This window comes from Myotis lucifugus, unplaced genomic scaffold (assembly GCF_000147115.1).
Source record: "Myotis lucifugus unplaced genomic scaffold, Myoluc2.0 scaffold_145, whole genome shotgun sequence".
Lineage (NCBI taxonomy): Eukaryota > Metazoa > Chordata > Mammalia > Chiroptera > Vespertilionidae > Myotis > Myotis lucifugus.
In genome coordinates, this window is record NW_005871193.1 from 2,350,647 (window position 1) to 2,367,969 (window position 17,323).

The following is a 17,323-nucleotide window of genomic DNA, read 5'->3' on the forward strand; positions in this document are numbered from 1 at the left end:
AAGAAAAACCCAGAGAAATTAGAAGGAAGGAAATAAAGATTAGAGTTGAAATAAATAACATAGAAACTGAAAAAACAATACAAAAGATCAATGGAATCAAGAGCTGGTTCTTTGAAAAGATAAACAAGATTGATGAACCTTTAGCCAGAGTCACCAAGAAACAAAGAAATAACACAAATAAGTAAAATCAGAAATAAAAGAGGTGAAGTAACAATTGACACCACAGAAATTCAAAGAATACTATGAACAATTATATGCCAACAAGCTGGACAAAATGGACAAATTCCTAGAAAAATACAGTCTTCCAAAACTGAATCAGGAAGGATCAGAAAACCTGAATAGGCTGATAACAACTGATAAAATAGAAACAGTATTGATAAAAAACAAAACAAAAAACTCCCAGCAAACAAAAGTCCTGGTTCAGATGACTTCACAGGTGAGTTTTACCAAACTTTCAAAGGAGACATAATAGATGAAACTACTTCCTCAAACTACTTCAAAAAAACCCAAGAACACTTCCAAGCTCTTTTTTTGAGGCCTGCATTATCCTAATTCCAAAATGAGATAAAGACACTACAAAGAAAGAAAATGACAGGCCAACATCCCTGATGAGCATAGATGCTAAAATCCTCAACAAAATATTAGCAAATTGGATCCAGCAATATATTAAAAAGATCATGACCAAGTGAAATTTATTCAGGGATCTAAGGGTGGTACAATATTCACAAATCAATAAATGTGATACATCACATAAACAAAGTGAAAGACAAAAATCACATGATCATATTATAGATGCAATATTCACAAATCAATAAATGTGATACATCACATAAACAAAGTGAAAGACAAAAATCACATGATCATATTATAGATGCAGAAAAAGCATTCGACAAAATCCAATGCCCATTTTTTATTAAAACTCAGCAACGCAGGAATAGAGGGAGCATATCTCAACATAATAAAGGCCATATATGACAAGCCTACAGCCGACATCATACTCAATGGGCAAATACTAAAAGTGTTTCCCTTAAAAACAGAAACAAGACAGGGATGTCCACTTTCACCACTCTTATTCTACTACTGGAAGTCCTAGCCAGAGACCAGACAAGAAGAAAAAGTCAAAGGCATTCAAATTGGAAAGGAGGAAGGAAAATTGTCTTTATTCCCAGATGACATGATACTGTACATAGAAAAGCCTAAAGACTCCACCAAAAAAAAAATATTAGAATTAAGAAACGAATTTGTCTTTCTTCTGTGGAGGCTGAGGCAGGTGGCAACCTTTTTCTCGTGGTTCAGCTGCATGTGAAACTGCTCCTGCACATCTGACATCTGTCTTGGTGGAGTCCTCCACAAAGGCCCAATTCCACTCCCAGGCGTAGGCAGAGCCATTCCTCCTGGTCAATTCTGGTGGCGGCTGTCATCCCATTCATTGCCCACCAGCGCCATAGGGTACTTACCGTATGCAGATTGTTGTCCTGGATCTTACCGGATCAGCTCATAATCTGCTGCTTAAAACCTCTAATGACTTTCCACTGCACCTAGAACCAGTTCCAAATTCCAAATTCATAATATGATTGACAAGATTTCGTATGATCAGAATCCTATCTAACTCTCCAACTTTATTGGGAGTCCCTTTCCTGCTTGCTCCTGCCCCTATGGCCTTTCCCCAAATACACCCAACACTTTCCTATCTCAGCATTTAGCACTCAGTGAGTGCTCAAAATATACATTTTTTGGAAAAATAAGTGAATGGGTGGAATACAGGGAACTATTGAAATCCCTAGATTTAAAGTTAAATTAGGAATTGTATAACTATAACAGATTAAGTGGAGGAAAAAGATTGAGATACCAGGGATTCTGGTGACAGTCAAGAGTTTGTTCAATGGTTATGGAAAAATGGAACATGTGTGGGTAAACATAGAAAGAAGCGAGGGAATGGTTCAACATGGATATGAAGTTCAGGAGTTTTCAGATAATTAGGGTCATAGTGTGGACATGTTGGTGGGAAGGGCAGAGTTGAGGAAGATCAGCTGAGCTGGAGAAACAGGAATTGGGACATAAAGGTGTCAAAGAGATCAACACAGAAGACACAAGTACACCTGCCCAATAAACCTGACCCTTAGGAGATATTTCAAAAGGGTCTGTCCATGAAATGAATGCTAATAGCAGGAATCTGGAGAGAGAAGAAAAATGGGAGAGCAAATTTCATCAATAAAAGCCATATGTGCAGTGCATTTACATTTTGGTAAGTTAATGTGAAGATGACAGGTCGGAAAGACTAGCCGTGGCCGGTGTGGCTCAGTTGGTTGAGTGCCTTCCCATGCACCAAAAGATCACCAATTTGATTCCCAGTCAGGGCACCAACCCAGGTGGTGGGTTTGTCCTGGTGGGGGTGTGTATGGGAGGCAACAGATCAATGTTTCCCTCTCACATTGATGTTTCTCTCTCCTCCCTTCATAAGAACATATTTTTTTTTTTAAAAAAAAGAGTTGGAGAGAGTTAATAAAAAAGTGTGATGGCTGACCGGCACAACAGGACATAACTTTTTTCCATCATGAAACAAGTGGGAGTGGAAGGTAGGGATTTCATAAGGAAAGGCAGTTGAGCGTAAGTATCAGGAAGATTACAGGGTTTCTGTTAAGATAAGAGGAAATGAAAGTGAACCTGTTCAACAAGGTCAGCTGTGGGACGGGCCTAGTAGCAGTCTGATGATGGAGAGCAGGGTTGAAGGAAAAGCAGGAGTGATTGTTTTTTTGTTTTTGTTTTTTAAGTGGTAGGAGTAAATATTATAAATGCAGGAAACTGAAGACTTAAATAGGAGGCTGAGAATGAAATTTTGTACTACTTCAGGGAAGAACAAGCTAGAGCGAATCCTATTGGTTAAGGGGGTTTGAGGTGGGTGGCAGGAACATTCCTAGTTAACAGATTTATGCATGCAGGCATAGTTTATTCCAAATAAACACTCTTGAATTGGATTAGATATTCAATAGAGCTGCTTCCTTTTCCAATGAATAAAAAACACTTTGTTTTGTCTGAATTCATGTTATGAACTCCATGGGATCAACAGGTCAGAAGCTCACATCTGTTTTTTTTTCAGGCTTCAGACATGAGACGTGTAGCCTTTGATCCCAGCTCATTCACAGTTGTTTTTAAAGAAGAGGATGTTCTTGCCATAATTCGGCAGGTTCCTTTTCCTACTCATTAGCTTCCTGACATTTGTCATTCTGTTAGAGCAGTGGTTCTCAACCTTCTGGCCCTTTAAATACAGTTCCTCATGTTGTGACCCAACCATAAAATTATTTTCGTTGCTACTGCATAACTGTAACGTTGCTACTGTTATGAATCGTAATGTAAATATCTGATATGCAGGATGGTCTTAGGCGACCCCTGTGAAAGGGTCGTTCGACTGCCAAAGGGGTCGCAACCCACAGGTTGAGAACTGCTGTGTTAGAGTGAACTTAGAATGACAAATACTCTTTATAATGATAAATATAAATCCTCTGGTTGGGGAACCTGAACCTGGCCATTGTAAGTCCAGTTACTTTTGACTCCACATGTCTTATCCTTGCAAAGGCTCAATCAACCTTATCAAATAAATTCAGGATTCTGTGTAGGTTTGGGCAAACTGATCTCACAAGAACGGAAAAAAGAGATTTTAGTGATGGAAATCTTATACAAATAGATCAGCAGTAGTCATTTTATGTAAAAAGTATAGTGGTAGAAAAGTCATCAAGCCTCTTTGCTTCAATAAGCACTCTAGCCCTGGCTGGTTTGGCTCAGTGGGTAGAGCATCAGGTTGCAGACTGAAGGGTCGTGAGTTTGATTCTGGTCAAGGGCACATGCCATGGTTGTGGGCTCAATCCCCAGTAGGGGGCGTGCAGGAGGCAGCCGATCAATGATTCTCTCTCATCATTGATGTTTCCATCTCTCCCTCTCCCTTCCTCTCTGAAATCAATAAAGATATATATATTTTTAAAAAGCACTCTAATGGCATAAGCTCACCGATAAGCTACAGAGTAAGGAAAAACTTGATAGTTTCCAATGTTAATTTAGGGGTGGAGGGTAGTTTATTCTGATTCTCTGGAGCTGCCCCCATCTCCTCACCCATTCTCATTGTATGGACATGGGAATAGTGTGTTAATGAATTGTTTATGTATTTTATATTATTAAACCTAAAGTAAAAGCATCTTCTGGTGTATGGGGGTGGAGAAATATCACACAAAGAGTAGTGTTGTTCCTGGCAGCAATCACTTGTCTAGATATGTGTTGACCACAATGTAGTCGAGATGTCTAGGAGAGTCAAGATGTTCAGATGATTTCCTCCACAGGAAGCTGAGCCGAAACTTTGGAAGTCAGAACGCAGGCATGATGGGGTCCTGCTACCCTAAACTATGGCACATTGGCATATTGAATGTCTTCACCGAATGGAGTTTGAGAACACAGTAGAATCAGAAAGGTCACTCTGCCCTCTGCCCTCACGTTTTCCCCCTGAAAGGAGCAGATAAATCTCTGGTGTAAAAGGTTCCCTCCCTGAATCGTCCTTATCACTGGAGACAGGGAACTGGGGGTTGAGAAGGCGGTATAAGCAAACCTTGTTACTTCACCTTTTACGAGCCCAAACTCCTTTGTCTTGTCAATTCTTCACAAATGTATTGTTTCTTTGTCTAAAAGGTGTAAAAGCATTTCACTCTGTCACTTCTTTGGGTCTGCATACTCGTGTGAAGGCTCCCATGTACATGTAAAAATTTAATAAAGTTTCCATGTTTTTCTCCTGTTAATCTGTCTTTGTCCATTTAATTTTTAGATCCAGCCATGGGCCCTAAGAGGATCAGAAGAGCCTTTTCCTCCCCTATTGGTAGAATTTGTGCCTTCCATTTAGGGTTAAGTAAATCCATCTTGGATAGGGTATAAAACAGGACAAGGTCTGTAAGCCCTGGGGGCACACCGGCACATATAAAGTTAGAAAACTGTATTTTATATGACACAGAGTTTTCATGTATTTATATGTTTTATGTTCCTTTCCTCTTTGTGTTTTGCTATTTAGAAAAGCTTCTGGGAAAAGTCCAACCTGTCTTAGCCATGCTAAGGGGGGAAGCAAAGAACTGAGTCTGTGTCCACATTTTGTCCAAACTTAAAAGGAACAGACTTCAACCAGGAGTGGCAAAAACAACCCAAATGTGACCGGCCGCCTGGAGCAGACGGTCGATTGGGAGGAGCAGAGAGCCGCTTGGCTACATGCTGGGCCCATTTGAAGATCCTCTAACGAAGTGGTCGGCAAACTGCAGCTCGCGAGCCACATGCGGCTCTTTGGCCCCTTGAGTGTGGCTCTTCCACAAGATACCACGTGCAGGCGTGCATGTACAGTGCGATTGAAACTTCGTGGCCCATGCGCAGAAGTCGGTATTTTGTGGAAGAGCCACACTCAAGGGGCCAAAGAGCTGCATGTGGCGATGAGCCGCAGTTTGCCAAACACTGCCCTAATGAAATGAAAGCTTAGAAATGCTGCATTTCCTTTACACATGGGTGGAGCTGCTCCTTCCCAGGCAAACCCAGGCCTCTAAGTAGAAGTGTTATAGTTGCAGGGAGATTTATTGCAGACCTTTAGCTGCTTTCATGTCAGGATACTGCATACCAAACAGCTAGGGGCGGTAAGCTCTCCCTTTAAAGATAAAACAACTAAATGCTCTGTGTAATAATATCTGACGGCTTATTTCTGCAACAGACATTTACTACAGTTAGAACTGGCCTCATGAAAACTCGTTGTCAGCCGTTGCTTATCTTAAAGAAAAAATGCAAATGTTGTGTGTGTTCATCTGGATTGGGCTAACGCTTGAATTTCTGACATGCACAATGTATTTGTGTTAACTGCCACTCTTTTTTCTGCATCCTCTTAAGAGGATATTTTGCTCACAGAGGAAAAGTTGACGAGCTTCATTTGATTGGAACAGAAGTTTTTTCTGATGTCAGGAATGATATTAGAGAACCGGCCAATTTGTGGTGGAGAAAGCCGTGGCATTGAGGGTGGGATGTGGGACAAGGAGTACGTCAGGCATGGACACACTTCACCCATGTTTGTTTGGTCTGCTTAGAATTGCTCATAGTCGTTTTTAAAACAATCAGATTTCTTTTCAGTTTGTAAGTGGGAATGACCTTAAAGATTGCGATCAGAATGACGTAGAAAGAGTATTATTGAACAAAGCTTTTAATCCCAATTTTAATCATAATGTAGGTAATGTCATACTACTGTTTTAATTTGTTTGCAATGACATTGTAGTTGGAAAATACTGGTAAGTTCTGTCCCCTCCTTCCGTCTGAAGGCTGTTGTTAGGGTGAAGAATGAGAGTGTCAAGAGCCAACTGAGGGGCCAGTGTTAAGACTGTCACTGGCTGGTCCTTCCCAGATGATGCCGGTTTGATTTGACTGCAGTCGGACTTGTGAAGGTTAATAGCCAGAAACACAAAAACAGTTGACTAGTTGGACTCCAGAGTGTCCAATGTTGAGGGAATCAGTTTAGTCTAATGGGACTGATAGACAAGAAGAAGGGAGGAAGAATTGTTCATTAATGAAGCAAGCATTTAATGAGGACTTGATATAAGCTTATTGAAGCAAGTGTTACTGAGAAGTAAAGGAAAAGCTGAAGGCCTCCTCCCTCTCACAACCCCAGAACCACTTGGAGAGACAAGACATCTGTAGCAGAAAAACTAAGTGGGAGGTCTGAGCTGTTGTGGTTAAATGTCAGGGCCGTGTATAGGAATTCGGGCCAAGAGAGACAACTTTAGCTGGAAGGCTTTGTGGGGAAGGTGGAATTTTGGTCACGAACTCTATACTTACTAATTGTTTCTTTCCATTGAGCATGCCTAAGAATTTTGAATACTGTAACTTGCAAGACCCATATTAGATCAACTAATGATGGAATAGAAGCCGCGTGGTCATCCTATGGGTCAATAGGATTGGTGGAAGAGTCGATACTCCTATTGACCTATAACTGACAATCTTATTGACAAAATATCTGACATGATTTTTTTTTACATTTACTAAGTTGTGTTGATGCTCAAACCTCAGGAGGAAAATGGTTGTGTTTTTTCTTCTGAGGAAGATATAGGACAAAGCAAAACCCTGTCTTTATGATTCTGAGAATGTATATATATATATACAGCTAGACCTTTTCCATCTCTGACTCATCCACCTCTTCCTGGGGCTCAGCCGAAGGCATTTTAAGAAACCCCAGTGTCTCTTCCCATAATTGGAAATTAAAATCAGACATTCCTCTCCATTCTTAAAAGGAACCTATTTCATATGACGCTGCCCACACCCGTGTTCTTCAGATGTTGAGAAGAAATATGCCGAAGAGTAGCATGTTAACTACATGAGGTTTCAAGATGTGGTGGGCACAGGAATCCCAAGGATGTAGACAGAGCAGCAAAAGAATTTGAAGTGTGGGGAGCCATTACAGTGTTTGGACAGGTTCAAGCCTTGGACTGATGAGAGGGCACAGTTCTCTCATGGCCACGTGCAAGTCCCAGCTTGGAGGGCAGAGCCTTCCCAGCACAATTATAGCCAACAGCTATCGTTGTAAGCTTGAACCTATGGTCCGAACACGTGGCCCCACGTGCCTGAGTGATGTGGGCTTGATGGAGTTCAGGTGCATGTAATTGAGTAGGATCGAAACCCATGAGAACATTGTAAACATCTTGACCACGCCCTACTATAAAATAAAGACACGGTTTGTGGGCGTCATCGATGTCTCTCAGAGAAGTAGCGTCCCACTGAGACCCAGCTTTCATTCTCTTGTCTCTCTTTTCTAAGCCTTTCAGCCGCCCCCACTCAGCTTCACCCTTGGCCGTGCTGGCACGGCACACTGAAGGGAATGATGGCTTGTCTGACAGGAAATGCCTATCAAGTGCAGCATCTCTTACTCCTAAAACAATGATGTAGGCCATGGTCTCAGGAGATTCTTAGTTCTTACCTGTGCTTGTGTTTTTTATGTTCTTCTACCTTTTCTCTGCTCTAATAAATAAAACCACCTCCGACCTCAGGGAAGAACTCAGGTTTGAGTTATTCTGATGGGTATAATACGCTTCTAGCACAGTATATTTTATAAGCACTTTCCCTTATGCAACAGATAGATGGGTCTCCCCACCTTTACCAGCAACAAATATTTCTTTCCTGTAAGACAGGGTGGGGCAAAATAGGTTTCTAGTTGTGAGTTTGTGAAACACGGAGTTCATTCTTGCATTATTACTTCTTGTATTATTTTCCACATGAACAACTATAAACAAACCGACTTTTGCCTCACCCTGCATTATCGTCAGGCCCCAGAGACGTGAGTGTCCCCAGAACTCACCAGGTTTAGCGTAGACTGAGCCACTGTGAGCTGCCTGATTGAAAGTGGCATGGCTCTTTCCCAGAGCTTTGCACTCTAAATTGTGGTAAGGGATTTCTCACACACACAGTAAGATGTTTCCACTTGAGAGAAAATGTTTTCTGCATCAGCGAACTAGGAGGATGTGGCACTTGACCAGTAGTTTCTTTGTGGCTTAGAGTCAATAGTGACCAGATTCTCAGCTTTCACTTTCTGGCAGCAAGACTGCTGATTCCAAAAAGTAGTTCCAAAAGCATTTATATAGGCACAATATGTGTGTGTCTCTTTCTTTAAATTCCCTCTTATGGAGTCCTTATTCTTACTCATTCTCTTTTTCAATATTCGTGCATTTGTTTTAAAGATCTATAAATAAAAAACCAAGCCCTCCCCATGAATTAGCTATAATTGTTTTTGATTTTTTACAGGAAAGATGTCTTTCCCACAGATTCCTCTGGTTTACAAATAACGAAGTTCTTGCATAGAACAGATGTCTTTGGGTGGGCTGGGTGCATTCAGGGATGCCAGAAACAGGAAAGGGCTGCTATTTCTACTCTGGAATATTTGGTATTTTGGCTCTGCATCAGCTATGCTTAAATTAACAAGAAAATGATGTCTTAGTGTCTTTAGTGTCCGTAGTTTGTCCCAGCTCTCATAAAATAATGCTTCCAGATTTGGGAACAACATTTAATTGCATAGCACACACCTAGTTGTGGAATGGGGAGAAGTTCCAAAGCAATTTGAGGTGGACAGCATGAATAAATGGCTGTCACCTGAAGTTTGTGTAAACTGGTGGCATTTCTCTTCTTTATCAGAGCTGGATGAGTTTGGATATTTAAAGATGATATCATCACAGTATAGCATGCTGTAGTCCTAAATCAACTGATAATTTGACAATGTTTCTTCTCTCTAGAAGACACCCCCTCCAAAGAAAAAATAAATTCATTGCCAACTTTCTCATTTTTCCAGGAATATTGGGGGAGGAGGATTCTATAAACCACAGAACAGTTCATAGGCCTTGATGCATCCAAACACTTTTTAGAAGCTGTTAGTTAATAATGACATCTTAATACTTTATATCTTTCCGAGATCTGTAGTATAAGTCATTTACTAAATGTCATTTACTAAATGACATTTGTGATGTCAGCAGTTGCACTCGACATGATGTCCTAATCCCCCTGCACACTCACCGATGTGGTACATTTGAGTCTATGGCAGAAGTTAGACTCCATGAATCAGCTTCAGGTTAATTGAAGACAAAAAAAAACTGCTTCTCTCCCCTCAGGCTGCTGCTGAGCAACCAAGCCTGGGGCATCCCAAGGGCAGAGGCAGCCGGATGGGTTAGGCCCTCCACCACTGGGACTCTGCAGAGCAGCACAGCCTGTAATTCCCAAAGTGAGAGTCCAGGGGGGAAAGGGGAAATAAATAGACCGCACTGAAGTACATTCTACCAGCCATAGCTCCCTTTGGAAGAAACCAGCTCAAAATATCTCTGGGAGTTACTGAAGTTAAAAGAGTCCAGTGTCTAACCCATGAGGGTAGGCAAACTTAGAAGAAAGATACAATTTTGGTTGAAATACTCTTCACATGGCCAAGGTCATTGCCCGAACAGGCAATTATCTGGAGGAAAGCTTAACAAGTGTGGTCTGTGTGTAATTGGGGGATTTATAGTCTGGCCTTTAGAAAAAACTGTTCCCAGCGGTGACCATCTCATGAGCCAAAGTGAGAGTTGCTAAGCAATGAGAGAAACAAAGGCAAGTTCCAAGAAGTTCATTAAAACCCACAGCTGCAGGGCTTTGCTCAACCGTTCTCCACCCTAGTGGAGGAAACATGCCCAGTCAGAGTTGACCCCTCTTCTCTGTCTCAGCCTTCCCCACATCACACCCCTCCGAGTTCCTACAGAATTCTGTTTACACTGTTAGCTTTAGCATGGACTACATTTTGCCTTGTACCACAGCCTTGAGTATGTCTATGTTTCCCAATTAGATCACTGGCCCCATGAAGGCAGGACTCCTGTCTTATTTGTCTTCTCACTGACTTAGTGCCTAAAACAATCTTTCTATACACAATATGGCCATAATTCATTGACTGTTAACTGCATATTAATGATCTCTGCCTCTTGAAGTTCTAGCCTTGCTTTAAGGCCTATCTCAAACGCTCCCACTTTCAAGAAGTCTTTTCTGGTCTCTGATGCATTGTCATTTCTCTTTGAATTCCTACACACTTCCCTGTACCACTTCTATAGCACTTATTTTGCCTTGATTATAGTTATTCCAGTGTGGCCTTAACTGTGTGCTCCCTTGGGATAGGAACCGTGTATGTCTTCCTTGGCTCTATATCTTCGGGTACAAAGTCTTACACACAGGTTTGCTCATTTATTCATTCATTCCATAAATATAACTATGTGGCATGTGTTCTAGGACTGGGATATAAAGCAAATAAAATACACGTCGCTTTTATTCTCATTGAGCTTAACATCCCAAAGGGGATTTTGACAAGTAAATAGGAAATCAAAGCTCGGTGCTTTGATGTGATAAAGAGACCATGAGATCACTTACCTGATTCAAGGAACCAGGGACAACTTCCCCGACAGATGATACTCGTGCTGAGACTTAAAGAACAAAGGAACAGCATAAGCAAAGGCTAGGAAGTGGGAGAGAGACTGGCGTATTTAAGAAGTTAAAGTTCAGAAGTTCAAACTGGCTCAAATGAAAAATGCTTCACATTTATGTCATATTTTCTCTCTAGAAGAAAATATGGCAAGCCTCTTTTTCCTCCTCACACTCATTGAAATCTGTTGATGCAGAAAGTAAATATATGCAAACATTCTATGTAGCTTATGTCTTCTTAAGTCATGAATATATTCCTCCACTCTAGTTAAACAGTATTTGCTCTGATTGTTCATCCTTAAGTAAGAGAATAATGTGAGTCCAAGTATCACACATGGGACTTGGCCACAAGTATTTGACAAGTAAACACTTACACATAAGGAAGTACATACGTAGGGAGTAATTTTCCTGTCTGTAAGAACACAGACCCATGAGTGACCTGGACAAAGCTGGTTTCAGGAATTCAGTGCGTACAGGGCTTTATTTTGGGCTCTCTACAAAGTTTCGATGGGAAGGAGGAAATGGGACTGTAAGGAGGGTTACCACAGTTTGTCATCCCAGTTGGGACACTTTTGAGAGTAAAATTGCAAACTCATAATAACTATGCACTGAAAAAACAGGAATAAACTGGGGTTACGGAGGTACATTGGGACACGTAATCATTCCATCTATAGCCAAAATGTTTACAGATTTAGAAATCTTAATGTTCAGAGTTTCTCTTCTTTGCTTTTATTTTAGATCACATTTTACAGAAAATGCTCTGAAAATAGTCGATGCTCAAAGAATGTTGTTAACTATATCTTAGAAAACAGAAGAACCATGTTCCCTTCCTTCATTCCTAGCAAACTGGGTCCCTCATCTCTAATTTAAAACTCTCTAAATATTGGCCATCTGCACAGCCAGTATTCATGAGTATGAAGTAATATTACTTATGAAGTAATAAGCAATATTTCTCTTCCCTTGGCTTCTGTTAATATTGTTCTGGGGCTCTCATTTCTGACATAGAACTCCTAGAACCCTCGTAATTTCCTGAGTGATAAGAGCATCTGACACAGAGCTCCTAAATTCCTTGTAAATTCCTGGGTTATAGGAGGATCTCTCGTTCTAATGAGGTGACTCTGAGTGGGCTCCTGAATGAAGACTGGTTACCAGGAAGACCAAGCCATGATTAGAAACTTGAAACTTTTAGCCCCACCTCCCAGTCTCTAGGGCAGCGGTTCTCAACCTGTGGGTCGCGACCCCTTTGGGGGTCCAACAACCCTTTCACAGGGGTCGCCTAAGACCATCGGAAAACACATATATAATTACATATTGTTTTTGTGATTAATCACTATGCTTTAATTATGTTCAATTTGTAACAATGAAAATACATCCTACATATCAGATATTTACATTACGATTCATAACAGTAGCAAAATTACAGTTATGAAGTAGCAACGACAATAATTTTATGGTTGGGGTCACCACAACATGAGGAACTGTATTAAAGGGTCGCGGCATTAGGAAGGTTGAGAACCACTGCTCTAGGGAGAAGAGGTGGTTGCAAACTGAGTTAATAATCAATCAAGCCTACATGATGAAGTCTCTATAAAAATTCCTGAAGTATGGGGTTCGGGGATTTTCCAGGTTGATGAACACATCCGTGTGCTGGGAAGGTAGTATATCCCAACTCCATGGGGATAGGAGCGCCTGCGCTTGGGAAATTCACAGTCCTTGCCTTATGTATTTCTTCAAGTGGCTGTTCATGTGTACTCTTTTGTAATAAGTCAGTAATAGTAAGTAAACTGTCTCCAGGGATCTGTGAGTTGTCTAGCAAATTATAAAACCCAGGAAGAGGATGATAGGAACCTCAGATTTGTAGCTATGTCAGTTAGAAGTTGTGGATAACTGGGGAACCATTAATTGCCATTGCCATCTGAAGAAGGGCGTCGTCTTTTGAGACAGAGCCCTTAGCCGGTGGAGTCTGCACTCACTCCAGGCAGTTAGTGTTAGAATAGCTTGGTGTAAAAACCCATACATCTGGTGTCAGAAGTGCGAGTATGAGGCGAGAAAAACAGTGAGTTTCTCCCAGATTGTGAGCCGACAGAACTACCTCACACTCTACATCAGCACTGGCCAGTAGAACTTTCTACAATGACTGAATGTTCTATATGTGCACCATCCAGTATAGCAGTGTTGAAATTTATAACAGAGACCTTAACCAAGACAGGAATTGAGAGGGCTTATGGGGGAGCTATCATGCCATATGCCGGTCATGAAAGCCCTACAGAAAGAACTTTTTATGGTTTCAACAGAGCTTTATGGTGTAACAGCCCCTCCTTTTAACTTCCTCCTTCCATCTACATAAGGGACTTACTGTCTTTTTTTTCTTGGCTTGAGTTTGTGCATGTGACTTGTTATGTCTGCATGCAGTAGACTGCAATCCCTTCTTTGTCCTGAATAAATCATTTTTTGGCAATGGAATGCCTACTCGACTTTATTTTTATGGTTGGCAGTAGCCACTGGCCACATGGACTGTTGAGGAGTTGAAATATGACTAGTGTGACTAAGGAACTAAATTTCAAATTTTATTTAATTTTCATTAATTTAAAAGTAAATTTAAACAGCTACATGTGGCTAGCAGTTACCACATTGAATAGATCACTGGGAGTTACAGGGCAACAAGTGTATGGCACTAATATAAAACCAGAACATCTTTCTTTCTTCCTTTTTTCCCCCACTGTACATACACACAGCCAGAATCCTAGTAGGCCAAAGGTTCACTCGTTCCTTTTGTTTAACTCCACCACAAGAATCAGTTTCATCTCTATTAAATATAGGAAAAAGGAAAGACCTTAAAAATATAGATCAACTATATTTGCAAAATGGAGAATTGATTTGTGTATTCATTCTACCTGAAACACTATGGAAAGTATTTATACTAGTGGAAATGATAGTAAAGATAATTATAAGATTTCATTCCATCATATACAATGCTTTAAAGAAACCCCCAATTTCTATATTTTTGCCAGAGACTTATATAAAAGAATCTTAAGGTCCCAAAGCTCTATCTCTAGCATTTTACTCATTTTAATGCAAAAAAAGGACAAAGTAATTGATATTAGATCTCTCCATCGCATCTGTTCTGTTTTCTCATTAAACTCTTTGTAAATATGGCTCTTATTACTTTCTGTTTTGTATTAGCTATATAACTAATATATGGAAGACAAATATACTGTCCTACTGGAGAGGAGGTAGTTTAAAGAAAGGACTGTATTTTTAAAATGTATTTTTATTGATTTCAGAGAGGAAGGTAGAGGGAGAGAGTAATAGAAACATCAATGATGAGAGTGAATCATTGATTGCCTGCCTCCTGCACACCCCACACTGGGGATCTAGCCAGCAACCCAGGTGTGTGCCCTGACAGGGAATCTAACTGTGATCTGAAATATGAAATGAGATAAGGTAAATTCTTAACTCTGATAGCAAGCCTATTGTCAGAGAATCATGGAAACGCAGGAGTGCCTTCCAGCTAAAGTGCCTCATATATGAGTAATGCAGATGTCATTATTGAACTGAACTTTGAGAGTATAGTAAACTGAATATTTTCTTTAAGGATTTCATGCTAGTACAAGTTTTTTGGAAGTAAATATGTAAATTTCTATCAAAAAACTTTGACATAGCCTTGGCTGGTGTGGCTCAGTTGGTTGGGGTGTCATCCTATACACCAAAAAGTGGTGAGTTTGATTCCCAGTCAAGACATATACCCAGGTTGTAGTTTCAATCCCCTTTGGGGTGAGTGCATATTGATGTTTCTCTCTCACATCAAAGTTTCTCTCTCCCATATGAAGATTTTTTAAAAAAGACTTTGATGTAATAATTTTGTATGTGAGATTTTATCCCAATAAAATACTTTTTATCACTTTATTGAGGTATGATTGACATACAAAAAGCTGTACATATTTAATGTATACAACTTGGTGACTTTGGAAATAGTATATAACCATGAAACCATCACCACAATCTGTACCATAAACACATCTATTACCTCCAAATGCTTCCTTTCGTCCTTTTTATTTACTATTTTGTCTGTGCATGTGTGTGTGTGTGTGTGTGTGTGTGTGTGTGTGTGTGTGTGTGTGTGGTAAGATCACAGACATAAGAACTACCCTCTAAGCAAAATTTTACATATGTAATACATAATTGTTAACTATAGTCACTATGCTGTACAGTAAATCTCTAGGACTTATTCATCTTTCGTAACTGAACATTTGTGTACATTGATTACTACTTCCCAATTTTCCCTTAGAATTTGTTAATGTCAATCATATAAAATCTATATTAGTATGCAATGTGTGATTTGACACTAATTATTTTCTCTTTTTTAGAGGTAATTCTGACTAACAAAGATGCAGAGGAATAATTAAACTTCTAGAAAGCCTATGTTTTGTGAAAAGTGAGAAGGTGGCTTACCATGTCCTAATCTAGATTTTGATAGCCTTAAGTGCTCAAGATTTTTGTGTCTAGATAAGTGAGGATTGGTCAATGGCGAGTTCCAAGGTACGTTCCAAATTGAAGAGTGCCAAAAATATCAATATCTATATATCTATATCTAATCTATAACTACATCTATATCTATATCCATATATGTGTTTATTTATTTATTTTAAAAATGGGTCTTGTAAAAGAATAAATATTAACTTTCTCAAGAAAACTCAAGTTAATATAAGTAAAGGGGTTAGGGGTATATTTATATCATAATGTAAAGCCTTATGTTACAGCGTAAGTCTTGCCTCTTCAGACCTTCCTATGATAAAACTTTGATTGCTTCCTGCCCAACAGATTCAAAAGTGGTCAGTGTTTGTATAGGACAGAGAGAAGAAAAAGAAAATAGCGACTGGGAGAATGGGAAGTCTGGGCAAGTCCAGATGTAGTTGCGCAGGTGATGTACATTTGGCAATCCATTTGGGAATTCGTATCCTCATCAATTCAAAGTTCATTCTACAAAGTTTTGCACCACGTAGAGAATCAGAAAGTACTGAATGAATTAAAAGCATAGGGGGTTGAGATGTCATCTACTCAGATTATTTGTTCTTTATAGTTTTCTTCAGCTGAAATTTGCCTTTTTTCCAACAAGGTGTAATTTTAAAGGGTAGCAGCTAAAAAGGTGTTAAAGTTGTAGAAAAAAATCCAAGAAAAGTATAAACATAGATTTTTCCTGGAGGATTTGTCACTTAAAACCGCAGCTGTTTTTAATGCCAGGTATCCTTGGTGGCCAGTACCTCATGAAAGCAATGAAGCTGCCGAGAGCAGGGTTCAAGTGCTCCCAAGGGCATGGCTTGTAGCTTTCCATTCATTATGGAGTCAAGCTTTGAGAGCCAGTCCCCTGTCTGAGCCCAATGCACTGCCCTGCCAGAGTGAGAGAGAGAATTAAGAGGATCTGGAGAGCAGAAAATGGAAGACACTTGGGCAATGATTAAATTTAAGGGATGTAGTAAGTTTTTAAAACATTCATGTCTCATTTGAACATGAAGAAAGGAGCCAGAGAACATACTGTAGGCCAGTAGCTAGGCTGAGAAAAGGGGGCGGGGTGATTAAGGTGGAATGAAATTTCCTGTGCAGTATTCTTGGAAGTATGAGACCTATGGATAGTTGTCCACATTCTCTCACAGTTGGTTTCAATCACATCAAAAGGATTATTTTTTCTTTGCTTCTTCCTGATTTTTACTGCACTTGTCTCCTAGGTCCCTGGGGGCAAGTACAATGATGGTCATCATTAGGTGTAACATTTCAAAAACACTTTTAACTTAACCAAGCCTGTTTGTATGGAAAGAGTAAGGGCATTGGAGCCAGAGAAATTTGAGTCTGTTTCCTCTTCCACTCCTTCTAAATTTTGAATTCTTGGGCAGCAGCTTAACCTGTCTAGTCTGTCTCCTTAGATAGAAAAGGAGGATCAAAAGTGCTACCCACTTCTAAAGATTGTTGAATACATCAGCCCAGTGTCCAGTGCACAGTAACCACATAGTGAATTTCAGGGGTTAATATATACCCCCAAAATAAAATGTTTCCAGATATTTATTTACCTAATATATCCTATATAGTTAACCTTCAAAATCAAGGTAAGACCAAAGGTAGACAATGCAGTGTAATAACCCTAGGTGACAAAAAATGAAATAGTGCCGAAACCGGTTTGGCTCAGTGGATAGAGCGTCGGCCTGCGGACTGAAGGGTCCCAGGTTCGATTCCGGTCAAGGGCATGTACCTGGGTTGCAGGCACATCCCCAGTGAAGAGATGTGCAGGAGGCAGCTGATCGATGTTTCTCTCTCATCGATGTTTCTAACTCTCTATCTCTCTCCCTTCCTCTCTGTAAAAAAT